Source organism: Mustela lutreola, chromosome 7 (genome assembly GCF_030435805.1).
Source record: "Mustela lutreola isolate mMusLut2 chromosome 7, mMusLut2.pri, whole genome shotgun sequence".
Lineage (NCBI taxonomy): Eukaryota > Metazoa > Chordata > Mammalia > Carnivora > Mustelidae > Mustela > Mustela lutreola.
The window spans coordinates 79,269,046-79,285,392 of record NC_081296.1 but is presented as its reverse complement, the minus strand read 5'-3'; positions in this window follow the sequence as shown (position 1 = coordinate 79,285,392).

Sequence of the window (16,347 nt, the reverse complement as noted above, 5' to 3'; positions counted from 1 at the left end):
GGTTTAACTTGAAATCAAAGGAGGTAATAAGAAGTCACATCATTATTCTTCATTTTTCAGACATGCACCCCACATGTGGAACAAGGACTGTCATTCATTACACGCTCACTGTATATTTGCTAAATTAAACAAAAATAATGAATGAACAGGTTTTGATTGAGGAATCACTATTACTAGAATACAATATTTTCTTAGTCCTAAATCATACCAATTGTAAGGGATGCAATATTTTTAATCAAAGCTTTTTAGGAGGAAAAACCTCACATTATCTTGGCGATAGTCAAATATCTCTGCATTTCAAAATCATTTGAAAAGTGAAAAATATTAGCCCTAGCCAGAAAAAGACCATAATCACAGTTATCTAATCCCTATAGAAATTATTAAGGTAGGAATACCTTATTCCACTATTTCAATGATTCTAATATAACATAACTAGTATATGTGAATCATGCAACAAGTATTAATCATATACTTGGTAGATATCTAGCCTTGAGGATGCTTTTCACTGTTGCTGTGTGTATCATAATGTTGCCATACTTTAATCAAATAATTTTCCTCCGTAGGGTAGGGAACCTTGAAGATGTGGATTTGTACCAAATGCCTGTAGTATGATGTAGGATTCCCTTCTCCCCAGCTTTTCAAATTGTTAAAGACATAACAGCTTATATTCACACAGTAGCTGATAGTAAAACCAATGTACCAGTGATTTAAAATTACTCATATTATGATCCCATCACTAACTCCAGGGCTCATATTTTGCAGGATTGAAACCCACAAGTTTATAATTTTTTAAACTTTTTTAAAAACTCTCTACCATGGTTTTGTCATAGCCGGTGCCACACCGGTTTGTGAGATTTCATTTGTGATAACTTCCCTCTAGCCAAGATGGTCATTAAATATCAGGGGTAAATGTCCAGAGTCTGCATGGGAAAATGTCCCTGTGACTAAACAAATTTTTTAAAACTGGTCTTTTTCTACAATACACCAAAGACTAATACAAACACTTCCTTAGCTCCCATTTTATGATCATTTATTTTTTAAAACTAAACAAAGTAAAAACACTTCTAAGGATTATCAGAATAAAGTTCTGGAGGGGGACACATCTTTGGTAAAGCTGTATAAACATTCATCTCCAAACACGTAGCAGAAGCTTAGCTCAGGCTGTTTCCTGCAGGTGGAAACACGCCTCCTTCCCACAATATCCTCAAAGCTGCCTCTCTCCCTGTTTTAGATCATAGAGGAGACATATTTCCCCAGGGCTTCTTCCTACCTAGCCACATGGAAGCCATGACCACCTTCAGAAGCCTGGAGAGCAACATGATTGAGTTCCCCCATGAGATGGAAAATGTCTTCTTCTTCTTCTTCTTCACTATAAGGGCTTGGCATTGTGAGGGGAGCCTGACAGGGTGAGGGAAGGATTGCTGGGTATCTGCTGTTGTGGCCCCAGAATAAGAAACAGGGGTTTCCTGGTAGAACAAGTGTGTGGGTCATGTCATAATTCTCATGTCCCAATCAGAGTCCCACTACCTTACATCCTTTTGCATTCAACAACCCTTAACTTGGAAACAATTTTATCTGAAAATGAATTCGTAAAATTTTATATTGAAATGAGGATTGATGGTTTAACTATGCTGTGTTCAATCATTGCATCTGTGATGCATATGGGTAGGTGTCATTTACTTAAAAATATTCCATGTGGGGCACCTGGGTGGCTCAGTGGGTTAAAGCCTCTACCTTTAACTCAGGTCATGATCCCAGGGTCCTGTGATTGAACCTCGCATCAGTCTCTCTGCTCAGCAAGGAGCCTCCTTCCTCTCCCCCCCCCACCCTCCTTCTGCCTACTTGTGATCTCTGTCAAATAAATAAATAAAATTAAAAAAAAAACTCCATGTAATGGATTATGAAAGCAACATATGATTGAGAATCATATTTCCTCACATTACATATGCTGCTCTTTCACCTAAGGTAGAAATGAATCACGTTGTGATAAGAAGGCAAAGTGTTTAGACATTCATTGTAACTCTTTCAAGGTACCTGTTGTTATGCCAGTGTTCCTCCTCACTACTCATATCTGTTCAGATGCCTATGTTGAGGCCAAAAATAGAAAAGTCCAATAACTCTTTGCTGAAGAGTTCAGGTTGCAGCTCTCAGACAATAGACCTGCCACCAAGGTCTTCTCCTTACTGTTCAGTTTCCACAGCTCAGCTCTGTTCAGAAAGGCCAGAATAGACACCAGAGTTTGGTCATTAGGTTATCAAGCCTTTGAATTTATGTTTTTGCCTTGCCTTAGCTGAACCACAGTAAGTTTCCATGTTCGTATTTTCAGTTCTAAAGGGAATATACTCTAGGTGACCCTATGCACCTCCACAGAACTTTTGATCATATAATAATTGATTGTATTAGAACTTTCCCTGTGTAAGTATGTTAAAAGTAGGGCTGTGCCCTAATGATATTCCTCCACGTCATAGCAAACAGCAAAGATCCATTGCCTATCGTTGTCTGTCTCTTGATACAGCAGCCAAGGCTTAACATCCTTGCCTCAACATCATTGTAGCCTCAGCTAAATTGGTTGAACCATCTTCAGAAATTGCATTGTATATGTCTGCATGAAACACGATGGAACTACATAACATACACACTGGCCTCCTCTCTAAGGAATAGACTATATCTAAAAATGCCCAGCTAGCTGAGTAAATGGGAATATTATTAATTTCTCCTCCTATCATTCAACTTTAATATATTTCTTAATGAAAGGAATCTCATAATTGTGCTTCTGTCATTCAAGAAGTGCTCATGTGCTGGACAGATCATTTGGACATCCCGCATCAAATTCCATATTAATAGGTTCTTAAAAAAATAATTTTATGTTAAACATTGAAGAAAACAATATCAACCTGGCCATGAAATTAGTACTCTAGACCCCTTTAGCAAAAGCAGTGCTAATTCTAGTAGCTGAGTTAGTAGATATCTCTCAGGCACGCCATTAAAAGAAAAAATTATGTAGTCGGTGTCAGGTAATATGTTTTTAATGTAGGACACAGCTTCCAAATACTATAAAGATAATGAAGTTTCTTAACGTTTTAACTTTCTTTAACCTTCTCATGCATTCTATTAGAAAGGGGCAGAAAATACATGAATTTTTTTTGAAGTCTTCATGCTACTCAAAATATTTTTTGCCATAAAGACAAAGTCTCACAATACAAAGGACCCTGTAAATCAGGGAAACATGAGGAGGTTATTGTACAAACACACCTTTCTAATCAAGGTTCCTGTGCAAGAGCCTTTTATAGAATATAAAGACAAGTCCTGGAAAAGTTTAACAATTGCATCTTAGATGTAGAAAATTTGGCCCCAATTTTGTAAAGAATCACTAAAAATGACTGATTTCTTTGATCCATGAGAACAAGATATATCAAAGTCAGGATAGCATCCTGATAGAGGTAAATGATCACCAATGAACACATACTAAAATCTGCCAGAGACAACACATCGCAGAAGTGGCATACTGGATGCAACTTTAAATGAACACTGGTGGGGAAACTTTTCTAGGAAAGCAGATGATGGGGTCTTCATACATCTCTTGGAACTGATAAAATCCCATAAAATCTGGAAACATGGAATATGGTCTGGATATCTGTCCCAAGGAAGTATTTGAGTATCTCTAAAAGGATCTTACACAATTTCATTCCCTTCATCATCTATGTGTATGTAATAATAATAGTATTTTATTTACTGCATGGATTGAAGCCCTCTCCCATCAGAAAATAACACCAATCACAAAAGTTAAAAATCAACTAGATTTTGGGGTACCTGGTTGGCTCAGTCAGTTAAGTGATTACGTTTGGCTTAGGTCATGATCTCAGGGTCTAGAATTGAGCCCCTCATGGGGCTCTCTGCTCAGTGGGGAGCCTGCTTCTCCTTTTCCCTCTGCGGCTCCCCCTGCTTGTGCTCTCTTTCACTCTCTCTTTGCTCGCTCTCTCTCCTCTCTGTCAAATAAATAAATAAAATCTTTTAAAAAGTAATGAACTGAATTTTGTGTTTACTACTGGTGCCATTTCAATTAATCTCTGTGTGGAAAACATTTCTCTGGGACAGTTTGGTCAGTTAGCCCTCACATAGAAACTTCACTTTTCCTATCACCCTCATCCTCAATCCTCTCTTATAATGGAAACAAAAAATAGAATATGAAAACTGAAATGAGTTACTGTAGCAGATACACTTGGACTACTGTGGCCCACTACATGTTAGCTTTAGCCACTTCCTTTCTTCATGAAGTCCTGCGCTGTCTTACCATAAACTGTTCCCTGTAGCCCACATAACTCAGACTGTCCCAACCCAACCCTTCACAAACTAACTAGATAAATAAACTCTTGATACTTTTCCTTCCATCCCAGGCACAGAATACTCTCCTGGCCTTTCATTTAATCAGCTCTAAACAAAATCTCAGAGAAAGACTGAGATTGAGACGTGTGAGATAACCTTATTAGGCACTTTTTGTTACCAGTTTAGCAGATAAACTGCCAGAAATGGAACCTTGGTTACATGTGTACCAACTAGTATGGCATCCTGCAGCCTTCATTGACAGGAATGGGAAATGTTGCTCATATTAGAGCAAGCGTGTTATCTTTCTTTTCTTTTTCTTTCTTTCTTTCTTTCTTTCTTTTTCTTTTTCTTTTTTTAGTAGGCTTCATGCCCAGTGTAGAACTCCACAAAAGGTTTGAACTCACCACCCTGAGATCAAGACCTAATGAGATCAAGAGTCAGAGGCCTAACCAACAGCCGCCAAGGTACCCCTCATGTTAGAAATCTTAAACTGAGGTTTCAAGAGAATCCGCAGAAGCAGACAGTTCATAAAAGTGAGTGCTGACCCAAGAAATGTGAAACAAACATCTACAGCATGAAGCCGATAGCTCCATCCAAGGCCATTAGAAGAGATAGCAGATATTTGGCAATACTGATTATCATAATCTTCTGTAGATTCTTTTGTTTCTTTGTCCTTTTAGGAATATATTCCCATTTTAATAATACTTACATATTTCTGAATTACCTGATTTTTGTTCTTTTACTAATACAATAACTTGAGTATAGCCTTTATTAGAGACAATACCCATCCTAACGCTGTAGCTCATCTTTACTAAGCCATTGGTAGTGCAACAAAAGTAAAATATTATTGGACATGTTATTTTGTGCCAATGCCTGGAAAAGTCAAATAATAACAAGACCCCAATTAGAATGACTAGAGGAAATTTTGATCAATAAAATTTGTCTTAAAATGTTAGAAAAATTTAGAATAGAGTTGGTATAATGAGACTTATATGAAGAATATGTCTCAATCTGAATATGTTATTTCTTATATGGAGTGCTGGTCCAACACTCCATTGAACCACTCTGTCATGGACTGCTACAGTGTTTCTTTTCTAGAACTATAAATTATATCTTTAAAGTCACCCAAACACTTGACATGATAGCTTATTTCTATAAAATAACATAAAGTTTCAAAAAATCAGGACTAGGAAACACTGAGCGTGACAGCAGGGGTGGAGGTTATACCTGTGCCCAAGGTACGTGCTTCCTATCCCTAAGATTCAGAGTGATTAGGTATTGTGCTCCATTCATATGACATGTTTAAAGGAGAAAAATATGAAAGAACAAGCAAGATGTATAAAAGGTTATGGATGGGAGAGAGGATGACTACAAAGTTATAAAACAAGGGATTTGTGTGGAGCAATGAAGTTGTTCTCTATCATGATTGTATCATGGTTATATGAATCTATACCAGATATTAAATTTCAACATTCACAGATACAACTATACATGAAAATAGTCCATTTTTCTATATAGTTTCTTTAACAAACATTTCAGACACTGAGAAAATAAAACAACTAACGTGTTTCTATTTTCATGACTCAACTCTGCCATATATATATATATATATTTTTTTTTTCTCATTTTGGAAAAGAAAACACCAGCCATGCCTCAGTGATAAGCAAAATGGTAACAACAACAAAAAAATTGGGTGAAAATGGAGGAAAAAAAACAAAAATAATTACAAATATGATTAAGTTAAGGATCCTCAGATGGGTAGATAATATGGGTTCAAACTCAATCACATGTATACTTAAGAGAGAAGCCAAGGGAAGCTTAATGACAAGAAAAAAGAGAAATCATTGAAACCATGGAAGCAGAGATTGGGTGGTGTGGTCACAAGCCAAAAAAGGCCAGCAGCAACCAGAGCCAAAGAGGCAAGGAACAGTTTCTCCCCACAGCCTCTGGAGTGTGTACAGATCTGCTGACATCATGATATCAGCCCTGTGAAAATAATTTCAACTTCTGGTCTTCAGAACAATGGTAGAAAGAATTTCTGTTGCTTTAAGACAACAAGCCTGTGATAAATTGCCCAGAGATGGTAGGAAACAAATCCACTAACAATGATAAATTCTTAAAGCCTGAATGTGTCTGTATCTAAGCTATATATTGACTCTGCACCCTCTGACTAAGCATTTTCTTTTCTTCTGTTTAATATATTCTCACTTAAGTATGATCAAGCAGTTAAGCTAACAATAACTGTACCCGCGGTCTCTTCCATCTTGGTTTAAGAAGAAATACAAAAGTAGAATATAAGCTGTGCTTCCCTTTGACTCCTTTTTCAGGCTTGGAGGAAATGGACCTATCAACAGTCACCTTGCTTCTACTAGACAGGAGGTAGTGGTGTTATCAAATAATCAAATCTTGTTGGGGTGTTGGGCTACAGTACTGACCTTTTTTATCCAGATATTTTTTTTTTTTTTTTTTTTTTATTTTTTATTTTTTATTTTTTATAAACATATATTTTTTATATACATATATTTTTATCCCCAGGTCTGTGAATCACCAGGTTTACACACTTCACAGCACTCACCAAATCACATACCCTCCCCAATGTCCATAATCCCACCCCCTTCTCCCCAACCCCCTCCCCCCGGCAACCCTCAGTTTGTTTTGTGAGATTAAGAGTCACTTATGGTTTGTCTCCCTCCCAATCCCATCTTGTTTCATTTATTCTTCTACCCACTTAAGCCTCCATGTTGCATCACCACTTCCTCATATCAGGGAGATCATATGATAGTTGTCTTTCTCTGCTTGACTTATTTCGCTAAGCATGATACGCTCTAGTTCCATCCATGTTGTTGCAAATGGCAAGATTTCATTTCTTTTGATGGCTGCATAGTATTCCATTGTGTATATATACCACATCTTCTTGATCCATTCATCTGTTGATGGACATCTAGGTTCTTTCCATAGTTTGGCTATTGTGGACATTGCTGCTATAAACATTCGGGTGCATGTGTCCCTTTGGATCACTACATTTGTATCTTTAGGGTAAATACCCAATAGTGCAATTGCTGGGTCATAGGGCAGTTCTATTTTCAACATTTTGAGGAACCTCCATGCTGTTTTCCAGAGTGGCTGCACCAGCTTGCATTCCCACCAACAGTGTAGGAGGGTTCCCCTTTCTCCGCATCCTCGCCAGCATCTGTCATTTCCTGACTTGTTGATTTTAGCCATTCTGACTGGTGCGAGGTGATATCTCATTGTGGTTTTGATTTGTATTTCCCTGATGCCAAGTGATATGGAGCACTTTTTCATGTGTCTGTTGGCCATCTGGATGTCTTCTTTGCAGAAATGTCTGTTCATGTCTTCTGCCCATTTCTTGATTGGATTATTTGTTCTTTGGGTGTTGAGTTTGCTAAGTTCTTTATAGATTCTGGACACTAGTCCTTTATCTGATATGTCGTTTGCAAATATCTTCTCCCATTCTGTCAGTTGTCTTTTGATTTTGTTAACTGTTTCCTTTGCTGTGCAAAAGCTTTTGATCTTGATGAAATCCCAGTAGTTCATTTTTTCCCTTGCTTCCCTTGCCTTTTGCGTTGTTCCTAGGAAGATGTTGCTGCGGCAGAGGTCGAAGAGGTTGCTGCCCGTGTTCTCCTCAAGGATTTTGATGGATTCCTTTCGTACATTGAGGTCCTTCATCCATTTTGAGTCTATTTTTGTGTGTGGTGTAAGGAAATGGTCCAATTTCATTTTTCTGCATGTGGCTGTCCAATTTTCCCAGCACCATTTATTGAAAAGGCTGTCTTTTTTCCATTGGACATTCTTTCCTGCTTTGTCGAAGATTAGTTGACCATAGAGTTGAGGGTCTATTTCTGGGCTCTCTATTCTGTTCCATTGATCTATGTGTCTGTTTTTGTGCCAGTACCATGCTGTCTTGATGATGACAGCTTTGTAATAGAGCTTGAAGTCCGGAATTGTGATGCCACCAACGTTGGCTTTCTTTTTCAATATCCCTTTGGCTATTCGAGGTCTTTTCTGGTTCCATATAAATTTTAGAATTATTTGTTCCATTTCTTTGAAAAAGATGGATGGTACTTTGATAGGAATTGCATTAAATGTGTAGATTGCTTTAGGTAGCATAGACATTTTCACAATATTTATTCTTCCAATCCAGGAGCATGGAACATTTTTCCATTTCTTTGTGTCTTCCTCAATTTCTTTCATGAGTACTTTATAGTTTTCTGAGTATAGATTCTGTGTCTCTTTGGTTAGGTTTATTCCTAGGTATCTTATGGTTTTGGATGCAATTGTAAATGGGATTGACTCCTTAATATCTCTTTCTTCTGTCTTGCTGTTGGTGTAGAGAAATGCAACTGATTTCTGTGCATTGATTTTATATCCTGACACTTTACTGAATTCCTGTATAAGTTCTAGCAGTTTTGGAGTGGAGTCTTTTGGGTTTTCCACATATAGTATCATATCATCTGCGAAGAGTGATAATTTGACTTCTTCTTTGCCGATTTGGATGCCTTTAATTTCCTTTTGTTGTCTGATTGCTGAGGCTAGGACCTCTAGTACGATGTTGAATAGCAGTGGTGATAATGGACATCCCTGCCGTGTTCCTGACCTTAGCGGAAAAGCTTTCAGTTTTTCTCCATTGAGAATGATATTTGCGGTGGGTTTTTCATAGATGGCTTTGATGATATTGAGGTATGTGCCCTCTATCCCTACACTTTGAAGAGTTTTGATCAGGAAGGGATGTTGTACTTTGTCAAATGCTTTTTCAGCATCTATTGAGAGTATCATATGGTTCTTGTTCTTACTTTTATTGATGTTTTGTATCACATTGACTGATTTGCGGATGTTGAACCAACCTTGCAGCCCTGGAATAAATCCCACTTGGTCGTGGTGAATAATCTTTTTAATGTACTGTTGAATCCGATTGGCTAGTATTTTGTTGAGTATTTTCGCATCTGTGTTCATCAAGGATATCGGTCTATAGCTCTCTTTTTTGGTGGGATCCTTGTCTGGTTTTGGGATCAAGGTGATGCTGGCCTCATAAAATGAGTTTGGAAGTTTTCCTTCCATTTCTATTTTTTGGAACAGTTTCAGGAGAATAGGAATTAGTTCTTCTTTAAATGTTTGGTAGAATTCCCCCGGGAAGCCGTCTGGCCCTGGGCTTTTGTTTGTTTGGAGATTTTTAATGACTGTTTCAATCTCCTTACTGGTTATGGGTCTGTTCAGGCTTTCTATTTCTTCATGGTTCAGTTGTGGTAGTTTATATGTTTCTAGGAATGCATCCATTTCTTCCAGATTGTCAAATTTATTGCCGTAGAGTTGCTCATAGTATGTTCTTATAATAGTTTGTATTTCCTTGGTGTTAGTTGTGATCTCTCCTCTTTCATTCATGATTTTATTTATTTGGGTCCTTTCTCTTTTCTTTTTGATAAGTCGGGCCAGGGGTTTATCAATTTTATTAATTCTTTCAAAGAACCAGCTCCTAGTTTCGTTGATTTGTTCTATTGTTTTTTTGGTTTCTATTTCATTGATTTCTGCTCTGATCTTTATGATTTCTCTTCTCCTGCTGGGCTTAGGGTTTCTTTCTTGTTCCTTCTCCAGCTCCTTTAGGTGTAGGGTTAGGTTGTGTACCTGAGACCTTTCTTGTTTCTTGAGAAAGGCTTGTACCGCTATATATTTTCCTCTCAGGACTGCCTTTGTTGTGTCCCACAGATTTTGAACCGTTGTATTTTCATTATCATTTGTTTCCATGATTTTTTTCAATTCTTCTTTAATTTCCCGGTTGACCCATTCATTCTTTAGAAGGATACTGTTTAGTCTCCATGTATTTGGGTTCTTTCCAAACTTCCTTTTGTGGTTGAGTTCTAGCTTTAGAGCATTGTGGTCTGAAAATATGCAGGGAATGATCCCAATCTTTTGATACCGGTTGAGTCCTGATTTAGGACCGAGGATGTGATCTATTCTGGAGAATGTACCATGTGCACTAGAGAAGAATGTGTATTCTGTTGCTTTGGGATGAAATATTCTGAATATATCTGTGATGTCCATCTGGTCCAGTGTGTCATTTAAGGCCTTTATTTCCTTGCTGATCTTTTGCTTGGATGACCTGTCCATTTCAGTGAGGGGAATATTAAAGTCCCCTACTATTATTGTATTGTTGTTTATGTGTTTCTTTGATTTTGTTATTAATTGGTTTATATAGTTGGCTGCTCCCACGTTGGGGGCATAGATATTTAAAATTGTTAAATCTTCTTGTTGGACAGACCCTTTGAGTATGATATAGTGTCCTTCCTCATCTCTTATTACAGTCTTTGGCTTAAAATCTAATTGATCTGATATAAGGATTGCCACTCCTGCTTTCTTCTGATGTCCATTAGCATGGTAAATTCTTTTCCACCCCCTCACTTTAAATCTGGAGGTGTCTTCGGGCTTAAAATGTGTTTCTTGGAGGCAACATATAGATGGGTTTTGTTTTTTTATCCATTCTGATACCCTGTGTCTTTTGACAGGGGCATTTAGCCCATTCACATTCAGGGTAACTATTGAGAGATATGAATTTAGTGCCATTGTATTGCCTGTAAGGTGACTGTTACTGTATATGGTCTCTGTTCCTTTCTGATCTACCACTTGTAGGCTCTCTCTTTGCTTAGAGGACCCCTTTCAATATTTCCTGTAGAGCTGGTTTGGTATTTGCAAATTCTTTCAGTTGTTGTTTGTCCTGGAAGCTTTTAATCTCTCCTTCTATTTTCAATGATAGCCTAGCTGGATATAGTATTCTTGGCTGCATGTTTTTCTCGTTTAGTGCTCTGAAAATATCATGCCAGCTCTTTCTGGCCTGCCAGGTCTCTGTGGATAAGTCAGCTGCCAATCTAATATTTTTACCATTGTATGTTACAGACTTCTTTTCCCGGGCTGCTTTCAGGATTTTCTCTTTGTCATTGAGACTTGTAAATTTTACTATTATGTGACGGGGTGTGGGCCTATTCTTATTTATTTTGAGGGGCATTCTCTGAACCTCCTGAATTTTGATGCTTGTTCCCTTTGCCATATTGGGGAAATTCTCCCCAATAATTCTCTCCAGTATACCTTCTGCTCCCCTCTCACTTTCTTCTTCTTCTGGAATCCCAATTATTCTAATGTTGTTTCGTCTTATGGTGTCACTTATTTCTCGAATTCTCCCCTCGTGGTCCAGTAGCTGTTTGTCCCTCTTTTGATCAGCTTCTTTATTCTCTGTCATTTGGTCTTCTATATCACTAATTCTTTCTTCTGCCTCATTTATCCTAGCAGTGAGAGCCTCCATTTTTGATTGCACCTCATTAATAGCTTTTTTGATTTCAACTTGGTTAGATTTTAGTTCTTTTATTTCTCCAGAAAGGGCTTTTATATCTCTCGAGAGGGTTTCTCTAATATCTTCCATGCCTTTTTCGAGCCCGGCTAGAACCTTGAGAATTGTCATTCTGAACTCTAGATCTGACATATTACCGATGTCTGTATTGATTAGGTCCCTAGCCTTCGGTACTGCCTCTTGTTCTTTTTTTTGTGGTGAATTTTTACGTCTTGTCATTTTGTCCAGATAAGAGTAAATGAAGGGGCAAGTAAAATACTAAAAGGGTGGCAACAACCCCAGGAAAATATGCTTTAGCCAAATTAGAAGAGATCCAAAATCGTGAGTGGGGAGAAAGGGGATAAAAAGAGGTTCAAAAAGGAAGAAAGAAAAAAGAAAAAAAAAAAAAAAAAAAAAAAAAAAGAAAAGAATTTTTTTTTAAAAAAGAAAACACCTAAGAAAAATGTAAAAAAATATATATATATATTAGATAAACTAGTAAAAAATCGTTAAAAAAGAAAAAGGTAACAGTTAAAAAAAAAAAAAATTTTACCCGAAGGCGAGAAAAAGAAAAAAAAAAAAAATGAAAAAGAAAAAATTAAATTAACTGCAAGACTAAAAAAAATCACAGGAAAAAAGCCATGAGTTCCGTGCTTGGCTTTCTCCTCCTCTGGAATTCTGCTGCTCTCCTTGGTATTGAAACCGCACTCCTTGGTAGGTGAGCTTGGTCTCGGCTGGATTTCTTGTTGATCTTCTGGGGGAGGGGCCTGTTGTAGTGATTTTCAAGTGTCTTTGCCCCAGGCGGAATTACACCGCCCTTACCCGGGGCCGGGGTGAGTAATCCGCTCGGGTTTGCTTTCAGGAGCTTTTGTTCCCTGAGCGCTTTCCGTAGAGTTCCAGAGGACGGGAATACAAATGGCGGCCTCCTGGTCTCCGGCCCGGAGGAGCCGAGAGCCCAGGGCCCCACTCCTCAGTGCGCCCTCAGAGAACAGCGCCCAGTTACTCCCGTCTGCCTGACCTCCGGCTGCGCTCCGAGCTCACCGAGCCTGCGACCGGTTCAAGGTAATACGGAGCTGCGAGCTTACTGTCGGCTCTGTCTCTGTAGCCGGCTTTCCCGTTCCAATACCCGCAAGCTCTGCGACACTCAGACACCCCCGATCCTTCTGTGACCCTGCGGGACCTGAGGCCACGCTGACCCCGCGTGGGCTTCGCTCCGGTTTAGCCTCTGGAGCGATGTCCCTCCGCGGAACAGACTTTTAAAAGTCCTGATTTTGTGCGCGGTTGCTCCGCCGCTTGCCGGGAGCCGGCCCCTCCCCCCGGGGTCTATCTTCCCGTCGCTTTGGATTCACTTCTCCGCCGGTCCTACCTTTCAGAAAGTGGTTGTTTTTCTGTTTCCAGAATTGCTGTTCTTCTTCTCTTCGATCTGCCGATGGATTTTCAGGTGTTTGCAATCTTTAGATAAGCTATCTAGCTGATCTCCGGCTAGCTGAAGCAGTCTCAGCTTGCTACTTCTCCGCCATCTTGACTCCTCCCTCCTATCCAGATATTTTTAAAAATTTATTTATATATTTGACAGAGAAAGAAAGATTGCAAGAGAGTGAATACAAGCAGGGGAGTGGGAGAGGGAGAAGCAGGTATCCCGCTGAGCGTGGAGCCTGATGCCAGGCTAGGAGGGGTTACGGGTGTGTGTGTGGGGGGGGGGGTGTTGGGAGAGCTCCATGTTTGGCTTGATCCCAGGACCATGGGATCATGACCTGAGGTGAAGGCAGATGCTTAACAACTGAGCCACCTTGGTTCCCTTCTTATTCAGATATTTTAAACTGAATTAAACCTAACGACTTTCCCTAGAAGAACAAACCAGGTAGCTCATAACCATCAACCATAACTCAGCTAAGAGAGATCATTCTCATCATACCAAATCACCAGTTATATCCATCCATAGGAAAAATACGAGATATCTAGAAAATAGCCTACCCCTGAGCAGGGGTGGGAGAATTAGGGAATCAATTATTTATGCAAATTCTTTCCTTACATTAATTTAATCTTCAGCACTAAAAAATTACTTTTTAAAAATGGAAGAAGTACTATTTAATTCAGTCAAAACATGAAAATAAGACAGGAAAATTTGTAATAAATTATATCTACAATAAATATTAATCTCACTATCTTCTGCAGTCCACTAGCAAGACATGAGTAAGGTGCATGATAAAAGTGTATAAAATTTTTCCCATATACCAAGAATAAATACTTCAATGATAAGTAACAATAAAAATGAAATGGCTAGAATTTAGCTTATTAAAACAATTGAGCTTAATTGAGAAATTCATAGATTACTAGAAGGAAATACTATGTACTTCAGTAACCAAATACAGACTTTTAGGATTTTATTAACCACAAGTTAACTTATAAATTCAGAAATTTAATGTATAAATTTAATTTAATCTCAAAGCCTAAATAAAAATTTTAATATATAGCAGAATTCACCTTTTCTTTAATTCTTTAATAAATATCTACTGATGATAAATAATGTAAAAAAGTTTGTGCTAATCACCACTGCTACTCAACATAGTACTAGGAGTCTTAGCCTCAGCAATCAGACAACCAAAAGATACTAAAGGCATCCAAATATTCAATGAAGAAGTCAAAGTATCACTTTTTGCAGATGATATAATATTTTATGTGGAAAACCCAAAAGATTCTACTCCAAATCTGCTAGAACTTGTACAGGAATTCAGTAAAGTCTCAAGATACAAAATCAATGCACAGAAATTATTACATTTCTATACACCACCAACAAGACAGAAGATAGAAAGATTAAGGAGTCAATCCCATTTACAATAGCACCCAAAACTATAAGATACCTAGGAAAAAACCTAACCAAAGATGCAAAGAATCTGTACTAAGAAAAGTATAAATTACTCATGAAAGAAATTAGGGAAGACACAAAGAAATGGAAAAACGTTCCATGTTCATGGATTGGAAGAACAATTATTGGTAAAATTTCTATGCTACCTAAAGCAATCTACACATTTAATACAATCCCTGTCAAAATCCCATCTATTTTTTTTCAAAAGAATGGAACAAATAATCCTAAAATTTATATGGAACCACAAAAGACCAAATACCCAAAGGAATGTTGAAAAAGAAAGCCAAAGTTGGTGGCATCACAATTCCAGACATCAAGCTCTATTACAAAGCTGTCATCATCAAAACAATATGGTACTGGCACAAAAACAGACACATAGATCAATGGAATGGAATAGAAAGCCCAGAAATAGACCACTCTATGGTCAACTAACCTTCAACAAAGCAGGAAAGAATATCCAATGGAAAAAAGACAGTCACTTCAACAAATGGGGTTGGAAAAATTGGATAGTCACATGCAGAAAAATGAAACTGGACCATTTCTTTACACCACACACAAAAATAGGCTCAAAATGGATGAAGGACCTCTGTGTGCGAAAGGAATCCATCAAAATCCTTGAGAAGAACACAGGCAGCAACCTCTTCGATATCAGCCGCAGCAACTTCTTACTAGGAACATCCCCAAAGGCAAGGGAATCAAGATCAAAAGCTTTTGCACAGCAAAGGAAACAGTTAACAAAACCAAAAGACAACCAACAGAATGGGAGAAGATATTTGCAAACGACATATCAGATAATGGGCTGGTACCCAAAATCTATAAAGAACTTATCAAACTAAACACCCAAAGAACAAATAATCCAATCAAGAAATGGGCAGAGGACATGAACAGACCTTTCAGATGGCCAACAGACACATGAAAAAGTGTTCCACATCACTCAGCATCAGGGAAATACAAATTGAAAGCAGAATGAGATATCACCTCACACCAGTCAGAATGGCTAAAATGAACAAGTCAGGAAATGACAGATGCTGGCAAGGTTGAGGAGAAAGGGGAACCCTCCTACACTGTTAGTGGGAATGCATGCTGGTGCAACCACTCTGGAAAACAGCATGGAGGTTTCCTCAAAAAAATTGAAAATTGAGCTACCCTACAACCCAGAAATTGGCTACTGGGTATTTGGCCTAAAGATACAAGTTTAGTGATCCAAGTGGCACGTACACCCAAATTTTATAGTAGCAATATCCACAATAGGCAAACTATGGAAAGAACCTAGATGTCCATCAACAGATGAATGGATAAAGAAGAGGTGGTGTGTGTGTGTGTATATATATATATTCCAGGTTACTATGCTTCAATGTGGTGTGTGTATATATATATTGCAGCCATCAAAAGAAATGAAATCTTTCCATTTGTGACCACATGGATGGAACTAAAGGGTATTATGCTGAGCGAAATAAGTCAATCAGAGAAAGGCAATTATCATATAATCTCCCTGATATAAGGAAATTGAGAAGCAACATGGGGAGTTTGGGGAATAGGAAAGGAATGAATGAAACAAGATGGGAACGGGAGGGAGACAAACCATAAAAGACTCTTAATCTCACAAAACAAACTGAGGGCTGCCAGGGGGGAAGGGGATTAGGGAGAGGGTGGTTGGGTTATAGACATTGGGGAAGGTATATGCTATGGTGAGTGCTGTGAAGTGTGTAAACCTGGCAATTCACAGACCATACCCCTGGGGCTAATAATACATTACATGGTAATAATAATAAAAAAAGTTCGTGTTATATAAGATACAAGTTTTACTTCTAAATTATGAGTGTAAATG